The sequence below is a fragment of the Rhinatrema bivittatum genome, chromosome 2 (genome assembly GCF_901001135.1).
Source record: "Rhinatrema bivittatum chromosome 2, aRhiBiv1.1, whole genome shotgun sequence".
NCBI lineage: Eukaryota > Metazoa > Chordata > Amphibia > Gymnophiona > Rhinatrematidae > Rhinatrema > Rhinatrema bivittatum.
The window spans coordinates 544,414,735-544,435,148 of record NC_042616.1 but is presented as its reverse complement, the minus strand read 5'-3'; the positions used below and the strand labels follow the sequence as shown (position 1 = coordinate 544,435,148).

The following is a 20,414-nucleotide window of genomic DNA, read 5'->3' as shown; positions in this document are numbered from 1 at the left end:
GATTGCTTTCATGGGTAACATCTCGGTCCCCTCTGAAGGAGCAAGGAGAAACCCTAGCCCTCATTATCAGCATCACTTGAGACATAATTACGGGGACTATTTTCACGCCAATTATTATGGCAATAGGCACATAACAAGATCACACTATAGTCTTGACACTGGGTCCCCATATCATAAGGACCTGTTCTACTTGCCTGGAAGACATCACTCGCCAAGATACTGTCGCAAAGGTTTTTTTCCAGATCGGAGTAGCAGGAATCGCATAGTGCATGGCGCTTACTCCCCCTGCGACTCCCCACAGCGTCACAGCAGTTACCAGCATTATCACAGATCCACACCTGAGGAGGTGCATAGTGCACCATCCAGACAGTGTCAGCAATCACAGAGGTGCGCACTGCCCCAGCAGTGCCGACCATTAGAGGCAAACCCGACGCAAGCTATGTTCATCCGACTGAATGATGCAAGCGACAATAAGCAGATTCCAGTATCATCGACAAAGCACGACACCAGGGAAGCACATACAGCCCATCAGCAGCACCTATGCCAGTTGCGGAACAGGGTGAGTCTACTTCTTTGGTGGCTAGTCAAGGGGGCAGCAGAACCGTAGTCAGAAACAAGCCCAAGAGGGTGGAACTCAGACGATCCTCTTCTTCCTACTCCAGTAGGTCATCCCTTTCTTCATCCTCCTTCTCAGGCTCTTTGTGGGCCTCCTCGATGGCAGACATGTCAGACCTGGCAACCATGACAGGAGTCTGTCAGGATGGCTGGAGTAGAGCATGAACTGTGGGAATCTGTGCCTAGGTCCGTGCAACATCGCATTAGGCACTGCCACTATATTGATATCTTTAGAATACTGGAGGGACATAGGAAGTGAGGATAGATTTGGAGGAAGAAAAGGCGGGAGTTGAATGCCTCCACAGTGAGAAATAGTCAATTGGGTGTGATCCTTCACACAAATGGTCTCTAAGATTGTCTTCATGGACCCCTCTACAGTCCAACCCCTATTCAGTTATATGGACTGCACCTTGGGTGCATTTAGAGAATACAGCAGGTTTGTGTGGCTCAACTATGATGAGACCTTTCAGAAGATGGCAAGCAAGAGTTTCACATCATGGGGCACTCATGATGTTGACCTGTGGCTGACAAAGATGGCGGCCAGAGCTTTTGACTTCAGGACAAATCCTCAGTCCTTTCGGAGCATGCAAGGGTACAGAAGGAAATTTCAGGCACAGAGAGCAATCAAAGTGGCCCCAGATCCTCAGTGATGTTTGCTGGAGGTTTAATCGAGGTGCATGTTCAGCAACTGACTATAAATACAAACATGTATGCAACAAGTTTGCGGTTCCTCAGCCAAGTAAATTAACTCGAAAGCATGGCAAGTAAGAGAGGTCCTCACCATTTCCCCTACCCTGGGGCGCTGGCAGAAGATGCTTCCATGGTTGAGAATGATACTCTAACAAGGAGGCTGCAGAAGCAATTCTGAGCAGTTGCCGCAATGGTTTTGTGATTCCACATATGGGACTCCGGCAGATGGGGGACGTCGCTTTGTCAAATTGCCAGCCCATTTGTGGAGCCTCCCCTTAATCTACTGGTCTTGTCCCCTTTGGCCATGGTACCCAAAAAGAAGGTTGGCAAATACAGTCTTATACATAGCCTGTCATTCCCTGAAGGGTCTTCTGTCAATAACTATATCCCTGCAGAATACTGCTCAGTACAATATGCCTCCTTTGTCAGTGCAATGGAGCTGCTCAGGGTTTGTGGGAATGGGACGCTCGTGGCCAAAGCTGATATAGAGTCAGCTTTTTGGTTGTAACAGGTGCACCCAAGCAGCTTTTTGCTGCTGGGGTTTCACTTCAAAGTGGCATATTACTACGACAAGGTCTGCCAATCGGTTGCTCAATCTTGCATATTCTTTCAGATATTCATCTCTTTCCTGCACTGGGCCACGGGTGACGTTGCCAATTTGAGGTCCATGATACATTATTTTGATGATGTTTTATTTGTCAGGAAAAGAGATACATCCGGGGGTGCTAGGCTTTTTGACACTTTCTGAGAATTAGCACGGATATTTGGCATCCTGTTAGCAGATAACAAATCACAAAGTCCAATGTGCATCCTCACATTCCTTGGGATAGAGTTAGATTCCATACATATGGAGTCCAGATTTCCTCAGGACAAACTGCTGAAGCTGTCAAATTTAGTGGGTTACAGAATGTAGTAGGAAAGTCATACTGAGGCACATGAGGTCCTTGATAGGAAACCTAGCCTTTGCCATGCAGGTCATCCCAATGGGCTGTATTTTCTTGCACCAATTAATTAGGGCCACAGCTGGGCTGGTTCATAATCACCACTGCTTGCGTATTAGCAAGCCCCTCAAAGAAGACTTAGCTATTTGGCAAAAGTTCCTCAAAGACTTTAATGGAGGCTCAGCATGGCTTCTTAGACCAGTTAACAGTAATGATCTCCAGCTGCACTTTGATGCTTCAAGAGACATTCAATTTGGCGTTAACTTTAATGGGTCATGGTGTGCGTCCCAACGGCCAAAGGAGTGGAAGCGCAAGCGGTTAACCAAGAACATTACATTTCTTGAGCTCTTCCCCATTGTAGTCTCCTTGCACATATGGAAAGAGTCCTTGATCCACAGACATGTGATACTTTAGTGCGACAACATGGCTGTAGTGCAGTCTATCAATAAGCAAAAGTCCGAGTGCCTCTTGGTGTCAGAGTTGCTGAGGGAGTTTGTACTATGTTGTCTGTGCAGAAATATTACGGTACGAGAAAAACGTTCCTGGAATGCATAATAAGATTGAGGACTCTCTCTCTCTAATTGCAAGTGGTCGGTGTTCAGGAGACTGACTCTGCAAGTAGACAAGTTTGGACAGGAGGCACTGGTGCAGCTATGGTCCTTCAGAAGATCACTCACTCCATCCAGGTGGAAGGTCTACATCCAGAACATCAAAAAGGTGGTGAGTTTCTTGGCGACCATGGCTGGACAGGCCAGCAGGTTCTGGAGGACCTGCTGACTAGCTATATAGTGCATTCAAAAAAGCAAGGCCTATCCAGGAACATGGTCTGCTCTCACTTAGCAGGGATGTTATTTTTCATGAAGCTCAAATATGGTTTCTTGGAAATACATTTTGCTATAAAAAAAAAAAAAAAGGTCATGCAAGTGGCGACCGCTGATGCATGAGCTGCTGCTAATACTATGGGACATCTTTCCCAGCATGGCCTTCGATAGGGTTAAGGCCATGCTGTTTCGAGTGGCTTTCAACTTAGCATTCTTTGGAGCACTGCCCGTGAATGAGTTTATGCTGCTCTCGCAGGGCCTTGGAAGTGAGGGGCTTGCACTAGTCAGATTTCACCATCTAAGGAGACAAGATGGTGTTGCAACTGAGGCAGTCAAAAACAGATCAATCAGCATGAGGTCAGGTCATCACTTTGATGGCAGTCCTGAGTTTAGTAACATGCCCAGTTAATGCCATGATGGCTTGCATGTCAATACACCCAAAAGAAGACTGCCCACTGCTGGTACATGATGATAGATCCCCCTTAAGTTGGTACCAATTTACAGCTGTCTTCAGAAAGGCCTTGACAGTGGTAGGGTTGCAGAGTAAGGGTTTTGGCACATGCTCTTTTTGCATCAGAGCAGCACCATGTGCGGCCACAGCCTGTCTCCCAATAACATCATTACAATGCTTGTGAAAATGGCATCCAGGGCCTATATGTCACACATTTGACATGATGATGGTTCACCTGCACTTGTGTAATCCTAGCTATAATGAATCCTAACCTCTTTGCTCACTTCCAGCTGCTATTCAGTGTTGCTCCACATAGCTTATCGGCCACTTGTTCATCGTGCATGCGCATAGAAGAGCGGCTTTGGGGAGGTACTGCCTGGACCTGGGGCTATCAAACAAAGTGTGGTCCATCAAGTGGCTGGGTCAAGGGGACATGCAATGGCTTCAGCTATGTCCTTTCCTTTGATCCAGGCAAGCAGGATCCCCCTCGCTGGACCTTCACAAAATACACCTAGGAGGTAATGATTTGGGGAACGACCAGGTTTGAATTTGCTGAACACTATTAGAGATGACCTGAGCCAAATAGCAGCAATGTGGCTGAACAATAAACTCTGTTGTTTGGAAATCATTCCTCATTGGTGAATGTTCAATAGCGGATGGTGGGAGCGATATCACAACAAATTGAACTGGCAGGTTGTGAAGTGACTACAGTAGATTGGTGGATTCCACCTGCAGCACAAATGAGTAGATGTTCACTGTACAGGTCTGTATGTGCAGGATGGGATACACTTGTCAGACATAGGCAATGACCTCTTTCTGCAGGCTATTCAGAGGATTATTTATTTATTTTATATACAATAATTTCTATTCCGTGCCATTACCAAAACGTTTTGGTTCAAAGAGGATTACAACAATATCAAATACAATAAATACAAATGATATAATTAAAATGTACAATGTTCTCTCACCCTAGCTTGATGGACTCTCTACCTGGGTAACATCAAGCTAGGTTGAGAGAACATTGTACAAATCTCATCTTTATGTGAATTTCCTCACTCCGAAGGACATCAAATCTTCACAAGAGTGTACTATTCTGTTTGTACGTCTCACTCTGCATGTAAAAGTGGTCCCTACCTAAACCTCACCTCGAGTTACTAGGTGGGCCTCCTACAGCAGCATAAATAGCTGCTTACTATAATGCCACCTCCAGAGGTTCTCTCTCTCTCAACAGAATTTGCAAAACAAATCACACAGCTTAACACAATTGAAAAAGGTGTAGTTATTTTCAGTGTTATGGCTTTGTGAAGCCAGCCCACCCCAGACTCCTCCCCTTTTAAAAAGGGAAGGGAGTGTAGGGTAGGGGGTAGGGAAGTTCCCTCCCTGTCCACTCCTTAAATGGAGCAGACTGGGAGGAAACTGGGGAAAGCAGCGATGTGTCGCCATGCAAAAGTAGCTAAAATGTACCCCCCTTTGTGTAAGGCCTGCCGACTTTATAACATGTGCGCACATGTTATAAAATCACATGTCCATGTCTGCGCGCCAGGTACCGTGTGCACATGGAGGTGCGTGCATATTTTAAAAAATCTACCCTTTAATTGGCATCTCTGAGACATGGTGGAAAGAGGATAACCAATGGGATAGTGCTATACTGGGGTACAAATTATATTGCAATGACAGAGAGGAGCATCTTGGTGGTGGGGTGGTGCTTTATGTCCAGGATGGCATAGAGTCCAACAGGATAAAGATTCTGCATGAGACTAAATGTATAATCAAATTTTTATGGGTAGAAATCCCTTGTGTGTTGGGGAAGAGAATAGTGATAGAGTATACTACCATCCAGCTGGCCAAAATGGTGAGGAAGACAGTGAAATGCTAAGAGAAGTTAGGGAAGCTAACCAAACTGTTAGTGCAGTAATAATGGGAGATTTCAATTACCCCAATATTGACTGGGTAAGCAAAACATCAGGGCATGCTAGAGAGATAAATTTCCTGGATGGAATAAAAGACAGTTTTATGGATCAATTGGTTCCAGAGTCGACGAGAGAGGGAGCAATTTTAGATCTAATTCTCAGTGGAGCGCAGGGTTTGGTGAGAGAGGTAATGGTGGTGGGACTGCTTGGCAACAGTGATCATAATATGAACAAATTTGAATTAGTGACTGGCAGGGGGATAGTATGTAAATCCACAGCTCTAATGCTAAACTATCAAAAGGGAAACTTTGATAAAATGAGAAAAATAGTTAGGAAAAAACTGAAAGGTGCAGCTACAAAGGTAAAAAGTGTGCAACAGGCGTGAATTTTGTTTAAAAAAATACCATCCTAAAAGCACAGACCAGATGTTTTCCATGAAAGGTGGAAGGAAGGCAAAACAATTACCAGAATGGTTAAAAGGTGAGGTGAAAGTGGCTTTTTTAGCCAAAAGATCTTCATTCAAAAATTGGAAGAAGGATCCATCAGAAGAAAATAGGATAAAACATAAGCATTGTTAAGTTAAATGTAAGACATTTCATAAGACACGCTAAGAGAAAATTTGAAGAAGTTGGCCATAGAGGCAAAAACTCACAATAAAAACTTTTAAAAATATGTCCAAAGCAGAAAGCCTGCAAAGGAGTCAGTTGGACCGTTGGATGATCAGGTGGTTAAAGGGGCACTTAAAGCAGATAAGGCCATCGTGGAAAGATTAAACAATTTCTTTGCTTCAGTGTTCACTGAAGAGGATATTGGAGAGATATGCTTTCTGGAGAAGGTTTTCATGGGTGATGATTCAGATCAACTGAACCAACTCACGGTGAGCCTGGAAGATGTGGTAGGCCTGATTGACAAACTGAAGAGTAGTAAATCACCTGGACTAGATGGTATACACTCCAGGGTTCTGAAAGAACCAAAAAAAATGAAATTTCAGACCTATTAGTAAAAATGTGTAACCTATCATTAAAATCATCTGATGTACCTGAAGACTAGAAGATGGTCAATATAACCCCTTTATTTAAAAAGGGATCAAGGGGTGATCCGAGAAACTATAGACCAGTGAGCTTGACTTCAGTGCTGGGAAAAATCATGGAAAGAATAAAATCACAAAACATTTAGATAGACATGACTTGATGGGACACAGCCAGTATGGATTTACCCAAGAGAAGTCTTGCCTCACAAATCTCCTACATTTTTTTGAAGGGGTGAATATAACATGTAGACAAAGGTGAACTGGTAGATGTGGTGTATTTGGATTTTCAGAAGGTGTTCGACAAAGTTCCACATGAGAGGCTTCTAAGAAAACTAAAAAGTCACGGGATAGGAGGTGATGTCCTTTTGTGGATTGCAAGTTGGTTAAAAGACTGGAAACAGAGAGTAGGATTAAATGGTCAGTTTTCTCAGTGGAATAAGGTAAACAGTGGAATGCCCCGGAGAAGGCCTAGTCAACAAGAAACTGGAGGGAAGCGGAATGGATGAAACTCTGTTTATGGAAGAGAATGTATGGGAAGAGCTAGGAAAACTGAAGATGGACAAAGCCATGGGGCCTGATGAGGTTCATTCCAGGATACTGAGGGAGCTCAGAGATGTGCTGGCAGCTCCGCTGTGTGACCTGTTCAATAGCTCCCTCAAAACGGGAGTGGTGCCGAGTGATTGGAGAAGAGCGACGGTGGTCCCACTTCACAAGAGCGGGAGCAGACAAGAGGCTGGAAACTACAGGCTGGTGGGAAAGATATTGGAGTCACTGCTGAAGGAAAGAATTGTGAACTATCTACAAGCAGCAGAATTGATGGACCAGAGGCAGCATGGTTTCACCAAGGGAAGGTCCTGTCAGACAAATCTGATCGACTTTTTTGATTGGGTGACTAAGGAATTGGATCAAGGAAGAGCGCTCGATGTCATCTACTTGGATTTTAGCAAAGCTTTTGATACGGTCCCGTACAGGAGGCTGGTGAATAAAATGAGAGGTTTAGGAGTGAGTGCCAAGATGGTGGCCTGGATTGAAAACTGGTTGACGGACAGAAGACAATGTGTGACTGTAAATGGAACTTACTCTGAAGAGAGAGCAGTGTTAAGTGGAGTGCCACAAGGATCGGTGCTGGGACCGGTCCTGTTCAATTCCTTTGTGAGCGACATTGCGGACGGGATAGAAGGTAAGGTTTGTCTTTTTGCAGATGACACTAAGATCTGCAACAGAGTGGACACGCCAGAAGGATTGGAGAGAATGAGATGGGATTTAAGGAAGCTGGAAGAGTGGTCGAAGATATGGCAGCTGAGATTCAATGCCAAGAAGTGCAGAGTCATGCATATGGGATGTGGAAATCCGAAAGAACAGTATTCGATGGGGGGGGAGGGCTGGTGTGCACGGGGCAGGAGAGAGACCTTGGGGTGATAGTGTCTAACGATCTGAAGTCGGTGAAACAATGTGACAAGGTGATAGCTAAAGCCAGAAGGATGCTGGGCTGCATAGAGAGAGGAATATCGAGCAAGAAAAGGGAAGTTATTATCCCCTTGTACAGGTCCTTGGTGAGGTCTCACCTGGAGTACTGTGCTCCGTTCTGAAGACCGTATCTCCGAAGAGACAGAGACAGGATGGAAGCGGTCCAGAGAAGGGCGACCAAAAAGGTGGAGGGTCTTCATCGAATGACTTACAAGGAGAGATTGAAGAATGTAAAAATGTACACCCTGGAGGAAAGGAGGAGCAGAGGTGATATGATACAGACTTTCAGATACTTGAAAGGTTTTAATGATCTAAAGACAATGACTAACCTTTTCCATTGGAAAAAAAATCAGCAGAACCAGGGGTCATGATTTGAAACTCCAGGGAGGAAGACTCAGAACCAATGTCAGGAAGTATTTTTTCATGGAGAGGGTGGTGGATGCCTGGAACGCCCTTCCAGAGGAAGTGTTGAAGACCAAAACTGTGAAGGACTTCAAAGGGGCGTGGGATAAATACTGTGGATCCATAAAGTCTAAAGGATGTGAATGAAGAGAAGAGGCATGGGGGTAGTTTGCAGGAATTATGGCTACTACCTGGAGATTAATACCCTTATTCAATAAACATACTCACTGTCAATGCAACTCCAGCATTGCTCTATGCTTCAATGGCAAGAGGAAATGTGGAAAAAAAGAACATAAGAACATAAGAAATTGCCATGCTGGGTCAGACCAAGGGTCCATCAAGCCCAGCATCCTGTTTCCAACAGAGGCCAAAACCAGGCCACAAGAACCTGGCAATTACCCAAACACTATGAAGATCCCATGCTACTGATGCAATCAATAGCAGTGGCTATTCCCTAAGTAAAATTGATTAATAGCCATTAATGGACTTCTCCAAGAACTTATCCAAACCTTTTTTGAACCCAGCTACACTAACTGCACTAATCACATCCTCTGGCAACAAATTCCAGAGCTTTCTTGTGTGTTGAGTGAAAAAGAATTTTCTCCGATTAGTCTTAAATGTGCTACTTGCTAACCTCATGGAATGCCCCCTAGTCCTTCTATTATTCGAAAGTGAAAATAACCGAGTCACATCTACTTGTTCAAGACCTCTCATGATCTTAAAGACCTCTATCATATCCCCCCTCAGTCGTCTCTTCTCCAAGCTGAACAGCCCTAACCTCTTCAGCCTTTCCTCATAGGGAAGCTGTTCCATCCCCTTTATCATTTTGGTTGCCCTTCTCTGTACCTTCTCCATCGCAAATATATCTTTTTTGAGATGCGGCGACCAGAATTGTACACAGTATTCAAGGTGTGGTCTCACCATGGAGCGATATAGAGGCATTATGACATTTTCCGTTCTATTAACCATTCCCTTCCTAATAATTCCTAACATTCTATTTGCTTTTTTAACTGCTGCAGCACACTGAGCCGATGATTTTAAAGTATTATCCACTATGATGCCTAGATCTTTTTCCTGGGTGGTAGCTCCTAATATGGAACCCAACATCGTGTAACTACAGCAATGGTTATTTTTCCCTATATGCAACATCTTGCATTTGTCCACATTAAATTTCATCTGCCATTTGGATGCCCAATCTTCAAGTCTTGCAAGGTCCTCCTGTAATGTATCCAAGTCTGCTTGTGATTTAACTACTCTGAATAATTTTGTATCATCCGCAAATTTGGTAACCTCACTCATCGTATTCCTTTCCAGATCTTTTATATATATATTGAAAAGCACCGGTCCAAGTACAGATCCCTGAGTCACTCCACTGTTTACCCTTTTCAACTGAGAAAATTGACCATTTCATCCTACTCTCTGTTTCCTGTCTTTTAACCAGCTTGTAATCCACGAAAGGACATCACCTCCTATCCCATGACTTTTTAGTTTTCGTAGAAGCCTCTCATGAGGGACTTTGTCAAATGCCTTCTGAAAATCCAAATACACTACATCTACTGGTTCACCTTTATCCACATGTTTATTAACCCCTTCAAAAGGATTTCCATTCAAAAGGATTTGCATTCACAAAAAAACCAGGGAGTAGCTTGCTTGTTGAGGCTGTTACTACCCCAAACCAAATAAGTCTGATACTTCAATGCATATCAAGCATAGCTCTCTGCTTCAACGGCAAGGGGGAAAGACTGATACTTCACTTTCAGTGTATATCTAGCATAGCTTTCTGCTTCAATGGCAGGGGGAAAGAGGAAAAGAGGATTTATATTCAGGCAACAACCAACAATGAATGAATTACATAGTCTGGACAAACAAATAATTATGGGAGTAGCTTGCTTGTTATGGCGATTACTACCCTGAATCAATTAAGCCTGATACTTCACTGGGAATACATATCCAGCACAACACACTGCTTCAACGGCCTGCACACCCATGAGACCACCAACGCAATGGTGGTCTCTGAATGGTCCTCCGACCATTCCAAGCCCTTTCAGACCTGCCACAGGGTGTAACAGAGGCTGCAGGCTGGACAGAGGTCACGGTGGAAGGAGGCCATAGGCACTGGAGCTTGGAATGAAGACAGGAACTCAGAGTGAAGACTGGAACTTGGAATGAAGACTGGAACTTGGAGTGAGGACTGAAACTTGGAGTGAAGACTGGAACTTGGGACGAAGACAGGAAACAAGAGGGATGAGCAAGACCCTCAGGCGCCCTACATAGCATGTGGGGCTGGTCGTGGACCATACTGTCCCCTTCGCGCCCTGCACAGCCGGATGGATGGTCGCGAACCACGAGATCGGGACAGGCTCAGGATGTCTCATAGGTCAGGTTAGTGGAAACCCCTCAGATCCTCCAGAGTCAGGACTTGGGAAACGAGATAAAACCTTGGAGCTTGGAAACTCAGAGTAAAAGCAGGGAATCTCCGGAGGCATGGGTCCCACCGGACCTGGAGCATCAGGATCAGGAACATGACAGAACTTGGGACATCAGCACATCGAAGAACATCAGGACATCAAGGAACATCAGGGAGACTACAAAGATACAGGATACACAAGCGTCCATGGATGAAATCAAGATGCCACTGGGAATCAAGGGTGGGATCAGGCTATGACAGCAAACAACAGGTGGGGCACAGGTGCCTCCTGCGGGTCGTGGAACCCCATCCTGGAATTATCGAGGAACTGGAAGTCTGGATGCAGGCACCTCCTGCAGGTCATGGAATCAAGAAAGCTGGCGCCTCCAGCAGGTTGTGGAATCAAGAGAGCTGGCGCCTCCAGCAGGTCATGGAGAAGATCCAGAAAAAAAAAATCTTTTCTCTAGAGTCCAGGACAAGACCCGGGACAAGGGTAGTCCCACCGGGCACATGGCTTCGGCAATTCTGTTGGAGCTTGCATCGGCCTCGAGCTCGGGACGCTCAAGGCTTGGCAATCCTTTTGAGCTGACGATGGGACAGAACGCAACCGAGGGCCCTCCAGCATGGAACAAGGAGAATGTGTGCCCTTGCGGTGAAGACAGTCCAAGTCTGGGAATCAGGAACCTCAAATCCTCCGCAGACCTGCACGCCCATGAGACCACCCATGCAATGGTGGTCTCTGAATGGTCCTCTGACCATTCCAAGCCCTTTCAGACCTGCCACAGGGTGTAGCAAAGGCTGCAGGTCGGACAGAGGTCACGGTGGAAGGAGGCCGTAGGTACTGGAGCTTGGAATGAAGACAGGAACTTGGAGTGAAGACTGGAACTTGGAATGAAGACTGGAACTTGGGACGAAGACAGGAAACAAGAGGGATGAGCAAGACCCTCAGGCACCTTACATAGCACGTGGGGCTGGTCGCAGACCACACTATCCCCTTCGCGCCCTGCACAGCCAGATGGATGGTCGCGGACCACGAAGATATCGAGACAGGCTCAGGAAGTCTCATAGCGCATGTTAGTGGAAACCCCTCAGATCCTCTGGAGTCGGGAAATGAGATAAAACCTTGGAGCTTGGAAACTCATAGTAAAAGCAGGGAATCTCCGGAGGCACAGGTCCCACCGGACCTGGAGCATCAGGACTGGGAACATGATGGAACTTGAGACATCAGGACATCGAGAAACATCAGGACATTAAGGAACATCAGGGAGACCACGAAGATACAGGATACATGGGAGTCCATGGACAAAATCAAGATGCCAGAAAGGAGCTGGGAACAAGGAGTCCTTGGGAGAAGTAGCCCAGGAGGACTAGCTCCATGCCAAAGCAAAGACTGACTGACGGAGAAGCCCTTTTATAGGGCTGAAGACAGGCAACTCCCTGGGAGGAGTTCAGATGGGCCACACCTGCCTGGCCCTTTAAATCTATGTAGAAGCCACAGGCCTGCCCCTTAGGAAGGAAGGGGCAGGACCCTAGACAGCGGCCATGCTGCCGCTGCAACGCTGAACCTGAGAGGAGACGGAGCAGGCCTCAGGGCAGGCCCTGATGAGAGGCCGCTTCCAAGCCGCTGAAGAAGGGTCCGGAAGCAGTTCCCTTGCTGAAGCAAGTCCGAGGATGCGGCCTCTGGGCCGCGGACCAAGATGGACTGGCCGACGGCGGCCTTCCGCGTGAGAGTCCGGGGTTGCAGCCTCCGGGCTATGAACCAAAATGTCGGGCCGGACTGAGAAGGTAAGAGACCTCCCGTGGCTCCGGCCATGGGAGGAATCGCAACACATGAAACAGCTGCCGTATGAGGAAAGGCTAAAGAAGTTAGGCTGCTCAGTTTGGAGAAGAGACGACTGAGGGAGGAAATGATAGAAGTCTACAAAATCATGAAAGGACTTGAGCAAGCTAATGTTAATTGGTTATTTACTTTCTCGGATACTAGAAGGACCAGGGGGCACTCCATGAAGTTAGAAAGTAGCTCATGTAAAACAAATCGAAGACAATTCTTTTTCACTCAGTGAAAAGTTAAGCTCTGGAATTCATTGCCAGAGGATGTAGTTACAGCAGTTGTGTAACTAGTTTAAAAAAGGTTTGGATAAGTTCCTAGAGGATAAATCCATAAACTGCTATGATGGTAATTAATAAGCAATAGTAGCTTGTGATCTATCTAATGTTTGGGTACTTTCCAGGTACTTGTGACTTGGATTGGCCACTGTTGGAAACAGGATACTGGGCTTGATGAATCCTTGGTCTGACCCAGTATGAAAAAAAAAAAAATAGAATGCGATAAGGAACTAAATGCCGCAGAAACATAAAAAAAAAACATTATTATTGAATGTTTCTGATCCAATTCACAAAGGATACAATCTGACATTGACAAAAGTAATAACTCAGTAATATGCCCAATATGGAATCTGCTCTGAAAATCACTAAGAATATTATTTTCATCTAAGAACAATGTTACTTGTCCTTAGACTATTTTTTCAATAACTTTACCAATCGATGGTAAGATCGATATAGGCTGATAATTCAATGGATCCAAGCATGGATTAGAGGGCGACTTCTGGATTGGGCGAACTGTAGCCCTCTTAAACTGAACAGGAAAAGTACCTTGTCACATCGAAAGAGACAATAATTTAGACAGAGGTTCTATAAATTGTCAATCAGGCTATAAATTAGCCTAAAAGGACAAGCATCTAATGGACTGCGTGATGCTTTCAATTTTGCAATTGTCAATTTAACCTCTGTATTAGCTACAAAATCAAATGAACATCATTTAGCATCAACAGTATTTTCAAAATTAGGAACTAAGTGAATATACATTTTTGCAATCAACCATTTCTTGGTTATTTGATGGGAGTGATATCAAACGAGTATCTAATTCAAACAATTTCCCAGGGTAATTTAAAGATCCTTTTAAGTTGTGCAATAAAATATGCGCTGTGTGATCAAACACTTGTCTGTAATTCATTCTAGATTGATCAAAAGCATCCTTGGCCAAAAGAGTAGAACACTTCCTCCAAGCTTGTCTCATTTTTTGCTTTCTAAGAACCAATTCAGATGTAAACCATGGAACCCGAGGACGGATAGTTTGGCACTTAACTGTTTTTAATGGGGCAATTTTATTGATTACAAATTTCAATAAACCAGATAGAGAATTTGCCATTTCAGATACCGATGTATCCACCACCTGGCTTTGTCTCTCTTGATCAATCTCCCCTCTGCATTGCTTCATCAGTTTAGAGCTAGGATATTTAGTTGAATGGGTATGTGAGTCACAGCCTTTTGGGGGAATCCTTATGCAACGGCCAGCCCATTCTTGTCATGTACATAAGGAGATCCCTGTGGCAGGGATGACAGAGTCCAGAATGAGAGATGTAATGCAATGGTAAGTGGGGAGGTGCCCTTAAAATAGCTGGTGGCCAGGTCCACCATGCAGTGGATGGCAAATGGGGGGGGGGGCTAATGTCGGATCTGGGGATTGAACCTTGATGGGCCTGCTGGCCGGAAGGAGATGGAGAGGGTCCCAGGTGGGCTTGCTGTGTGGCAGCCTACATTGGACTCCTCCCAGGACTAGTCCCCCTGTATCTCTTGGGGCTTGCAGGAGTGAGACTTCTGGATGATCCCAATTATTCATTATTGTTCATGGATGGACAAAGGAGGCAAGGGAGGGGGTGGAGAAGCCCCAGGTGTCTGAGATGCCCCAGTTACAGGTGGAGTTTGTTTGTTTGTCTTGGGTTCCGTACCTGAGCGCTCTGTCCAGTTAGGAACATGTCCCTCACTGCCATTTATGACAGAAGATTAAAAGCTGAAGTGCATGGGCCTTTCTTCAGGAATGATGCCCCATCCTCCTCCCTCTATAAGCCAGTGGTCACAGTTCTCAGAGGTGGGCTACAGACCACAGATCTCTTTGCAATCTGATACAGTATGCCCCGAGTCCCACCCTTAGGTGTCGCTGTTTCTTCCTCCTCAGGAGCTGTAAATGCTGCCCCTGTCTCATGCCAGCCCAATGAGGAGGAACCAGGTCCAGGAAGTGAACTCCTGTCTCCTGCTCTGAGCCATCAGCCTGGCCTTGGCATTCCGATTCATTTATCATAGAAGAACTCCAAGGAATTCAGCAGTTGGATGTTTGTTATGTAAAAGAAAGAAAGAAAAAGACGTAAATGTACAGTTTGATAATAACAAATGGTGCATTTCTGTGCTAGTTACATATAAAATATATAAAAAATGATGTCATGCAGTATGCTAGGAGATGTAGTAATTTGCTGTTTTTACACATAAAGGGTCTATTTTATAAAAGGAAAATACAATAGGCACAAAATGGAAAATATCTCAGTAAACCAAGCCCAAACTGTTGCGATCCTGGGTCGTGCTCCGGGATCTCCACTCACCACCCGGTCCGCTCTGTCCGCGGGAGACCCCTCCGGCCTGCCGAACCCAAGACACGGCCGCCCAGGCCTGAGACGCGGCCTACTGCGGCGTTCCCCCTGCGAGGGAGATGCCGCTGGCGATCCGATGCTGGCCCCGCCCCCTAGGTGCGTGTGCAGGGGCTCTCTATTTAAAGAGGCCAGCGTGGGAAAACAGAGGACGCCTCCCTGCTGACGTCAGACGCTGCCAGGTTTAAATAACCCGGCAGCCACAGCTAGCCAGTGCCTTGCAACGAGGTTGACTCTTCGGAGTAGCTAGTTGTGCTTCCTGCTTCCTGGTTCCTGCTTGTTCCTGACGTCTGATTCCTGGATCCTGACCTTGCTTTGTTCTTCGAATCCAGATTCTGCTTCCGTCCCTGGTTTTGGCATCCGACGGCTGATTCCTGGCTCCTGACCTTGCTTCGTTCTTCGACTCCAGCTCCTGCTTCCGTCCCTGGTTTTGGCATCCGATATCTGATTTCTGGCTCCCGACCTTGGCTTGTTCCTGGACTTTGGTTTCGTCTCTTCCCACTGCCGCAGGTACTTGTTCATCCCCGCCCGGAGGGTTCTCCTAAGCCCCAGTGGCTCAGGTCTTCACGGGCTCCTCCCAGGGGGGACCGTGGGCTTCCAAGGGTGAAGTCTCTCCTGACCTCCTGGGCACCATCTCATCGTTGGATTACCTTGGCAGGCTGCTCTTCTGATCCTTGGTTGCATAGGATCCACCTAAGACCAAGAGGCCCGGGTCCCTATGGGCTCCTCCTGGGGGACCTCGGGTTTCCAGTAGTGAAGCCGTCTTCGAAGTCTCTCCTCAGCGCCACCTCCTGGCTGCGACGCCCACTGTGGGTATCCACAGCATGACACGTGCAGTCTCAGCTGGCCCAAGGGTCCACGAACATAACACAAACTCTTTTTACTCCAGGATTAATCAGCTGGTCACTTTTGAATGATGACTTGGTTTTCCATTCTATAATGCTATCCTAGTAATAAATGCATAGCTATTTTATTCATATTAGGTGCTCATTTAACATCAGAATTGATTCTGGAGTATAGCTCAGATTGATGGATTTTTTATAATTGATTCACAGCAACCTTTGTGGCTTTGTATGAATGCTTACTTAGAGCACTTCCTTTTTGCCCTATACACATAGTTGAAGTGTCTTTAAAAATTGCAGAACATACAGTTCTACTAAAAAAGTTTTGTTTTTCCCCAAAAATATACATTTTACACATGCTGAAAAAACTTAAAATAATTGACTGTGCTGCTGCTGTTACACTCGCCTCTATGACAATGACTGAAAATGGCAGTATCACTCAGTGGTACTGGCACAAGGGTCAGGGAATCTTCTCAACTCCCCCCACACCACTTCTCCCATCACCTGGAAGGAGAAAAGAGTCATTGCAGGCTCCGAGATCTACTCTCCATGCATTTTCACAGGTTGCCACTTGTTCTAAACTATTATAAAATGGGTGAGACTTAGATGGCTGTCTGATTTCTGAGAATGCTTCTTGACAAAGCAAATAAAACTTTCTGATACTCATGTCAGAACTAGTTTTGATGTGTCACCATTTCTCATAGCCAGACATCCAAGAATGGGGGAAAAAAAAAGTTTGTTAAATCAGTTGTCAATCAAAGCTATCTAGGTTTCATCACAGCACTTCTGGAGGCCATTTTGGAAAGCCAACTGCCTGAAAGATAAATAAAAACAACTTTTTCCTTTTCCAAACTGTCATTATATATTTTCATTGTTTATTTATCTTTATGGAAAGTTTGGGGTATCTGGAGTGCTTCTGGTCCACATGTGACTTGGGGCTCATTTTGTACTGTACACAGATATGGGGAGGGTAATTATCAGTCTTCCCATAGAGTTTGCATGGGTACTTTTTACTTGCAGGTCAGCAAAGGCAATTTTCAAAGGTAAAATTCTTATGGAGTTCTTTGGAAAACCTTGGGCCCTGTGTGACTAGTGGGTACTTAAATATCCACAGAGTTTGCAAGTCCAAACTACCCAGTGGGAAATACGCACAGGGAATTAAAAATAAACTCTCCATCTATACGTTGCCGAGATGGCCCCATCTCACTTCTTACACCAGAACTAAGGGGGGAGGCAGTAGATTTTCACAGGGGCTTTCTCCATCTGTAAACACCAGGCACATGCTCCTTCTAAAACTTCTCCCGTTGACTTTGCTCAAAGGAAACAACACGTACTGCCTGAAATTTAATCAGACATTTTGACAGTTCAGATTTCTTTGAATTTCAAACAAACAGAAAAAAGCAAAGAACAACGCAAAAAGAACAAATGTGAAAAGCAAAAATATATACAAGCGGTGGTTATACCAATTATACGAATCATTTACAGATAACACATGATCGAAAAAAATATAGCAAAAAAGAATATACAAATTGGTCTTCATACATACAAACCATCTAGCCATGCACTTGTGCTTACCAGCTACAAGAGAGTCATACTTACATTTCCTACAGACCAAATTCCACCAGTGGTTAATATCTAACAAACTGCTGTTCTTACAGTTACTAAGAATCATTTTAATGGCTACTGATTACAAAACGTCCATCAACTTCTTCTGAGACTTTTTATTTTATATTCCGCTTTTCTCAGCATTTCAAAGCAGATTACAATCAGGTAACAATCAGGGCTTACAATCTAACAGGCCGATTCAGTACGGTGTGTTCAATTTTGCCGGCGTTCGTTTTCCAAACCCGTGGCTGTCAGCGGTTTCGAAAATCGATGCCGGTAAAATTAAGCGTCAGCTGTCGGACCCATTGACAGCCGCCGCTTTCGCTAAGGAGGCGCCTCCTTATTAGCGCGGGCCCTAATTTAAATACAAAAATCATGCGCCCAGAAGAGGTGGCTGGGCGCGCGTCGGGAGAGTGGGTGCTCAACACGGAACGCCGGCTCTCCCGCACTTTTTAATGAATCGGCCTGTAAGTTTGTAACTGAGGAAATGGAGGGTAAAGTGACTTGCCCAAGGTCACAAGGAGCAAAAAATGGGTCTTGAACCCTGTCTCCTGGTTCGTAGCCTGTGCTCAAACCACTAGGCAACTCCAAGGTGCTTAAAATGTATACTGCTTAAGAGAACTATATAATTTATAATAATGCAATTGTTTAAAATAGAAATTCAGTCCCATACTTTCCCCCCAAATATATGAACATTTAGATAACAATAATAAAAAAGCATATGCAAAAGAGATGCCTTACACAACCAGCATTGGCAAGATTTCATAATACCAGCATTGAATAATTTCAGAGGTGCCCAAATAAAAGCAGAGGGCTACAAAGAACATTGATTGTGTGATGCTAGGATAGTGACACACGTAAAGATAATTTCCAAAAATATTCCCAAGGAACTGTACTCTTCTCACAAGCCAAACTTGATTACCAAATTTTCTCTAATCCTAAACATCCCAAAATTCTTAAGCTTCCTCATCCAATTATAGAAACTCAATGCCATATGCCCAGCCTGTTCTAATTTAGAATAATTAAGGATAAAATCAGGTTTATTTTGCAAGAGCTGTAATTGTAATTTAGTATATTGTAAACAATGTTGCAATTGAAACCATTTGAAAAGTGAAAAGGGTGGTTCCTTAAACTTCTGTAAGGCAATTACTGGAGTATTATTTCGCCATAAACATGTAACAATTTAAATTACACATTTTAAAGAAAACCTTGAGTATGAGCTGAACATGATGAATTACTCTGTGCATGGCTAAGGTATGAATGGGGGTTGAATGTGGTTTAAATGAGTGATGACTTAAGAGAAGGGAGCAAGGGAAAGAATGCATCAGATTGTTTTGGTTGAGTAACATGATACATGGCATCTATGTTCAGAACAATGTTTCATTTTTTTGTCCCTTGAGATGATGAATAGTTACATATTTATATTTTCGAAGAAAGGCTTTACTGGATTAGACCAATCTCCATCAAACCCAGCATCCATTGTCAGATAGTGGCTAGTCTGGTTCACAAGTACTCAGCAGAGCCCAAAAAGTAGTTCTATTTCCTGTTACTCGCACCCAGGAATAGCAATGGCTTTCTCTAGTCTACCTTTCTAAAAATGTTTTATTGATTTTAGTCCAGGAATTTGGGCAAACCACTTTTAAACACCACTATGCTAGCGCCTTGACCATGTCCTCTGGCAACAGATTCCACAGCTTGACTGAGCATGGAGTGAAAAAGTTGATTAAATCTGCTGGTTGTTAGTGTCATTGAGTATCTCCTTGTTTTCATATTGTTTGAAAGGGCCCTTTGTTTACCCAATCTACCCCACTCATGAATTTATATATTTTAATTTTGTCCAATCTCAGCCATCTCTTTTCTAAACTGAAGAACCCTAAATCCTTGTAGCCTCTCATAATAGGGGAGCTGCTCCATCCCCTGAATCCTTTTTGTTGCGCTTCTAGTTTTTCTCTCTCTTTTTTTGTGATGGGGCACAAGTGCACACAATACTCAAGGCGCAGTTGTACTATGGATCAATACAGAAGCAATATATTTTCCGTTTTATTCTCCATTCCTTTTTGGCTCATTCCTAACATTCTACTTGATTTCTACACTGCACTGTAGCCTGAGCTGAGAATTTCAATGTACTGTTGACAATGACTCCAGATCCCTTTCCTGGGTGGTTACTCCTAATGCAGAACCCAACATTGTGTATCACCTGTAGTTGGAATTATTTTTACCTACACACATCGCTTTTCATTTTGCCACATTAAACTGCCATTCAGATGCCCAGTCTCCTAGTCTTGCATGCAGGCAACTCATAAGCCGATCTATGGTTCACGTGAACCCTGCTTGCCCTGAACATATGCAGCATAAACAAGAAGGCACATCCCCTTCTTTGTTGAGCTTACAATCTAGACAAGACACACACATGATAAACAAGAGACTGAAAGAGATTTGTTATAGAAAACATGATTAAAATCAATAATTCAATGATTAGGGACAGCCAGGGTTTAAGATATAAAAGTAGCCTTAAAAAAGTGAATTTTTAGAGAAATTTTAATATGACCAAAGAGGAAGCATGGTATACCAACTCAGGAAGGCTATGTCAGGCATACAGTGCAGAAAAGTGAGACAGATGAAGTCATGAGCTGGCAATAGAGGAGAAGAGCACAGCTAGGAACAGCTTTTCTGATGAACAGAGTTCATGAGGAGAGGTGTAGGGAGAGATAGAAGAAGAGATCATAAGAACATGCCATACTGGGTCAGACCAAGG

At 44.5% G+C, this 20,414-nt stretch overlaps 1 long non-coding RNA gene across 2 annotated transcripts in view; it reads right to left on the bottom strand.

The window, feature by feature from the left end:
* Nucleotides 1-17,206: 17,206 nt before the first annotated feature.
* LOC115085174 overlaps nucleotides 17,207-20,414 on the bottom strand; it is a 50,176-nt gene continuing 46,968 nt past the window's right edge. For both annotated transcript variants that reach the window (XR_003854752.1, XR_003854751.1), the window contains exon 4: nucleotides 17,207-17,391. This is a non-coding gene — a long non-coding RNA (uncharacterized LOC115085174). The remainder of the gene's footprint in view (nucleotides 17,392-20,414) is intronic.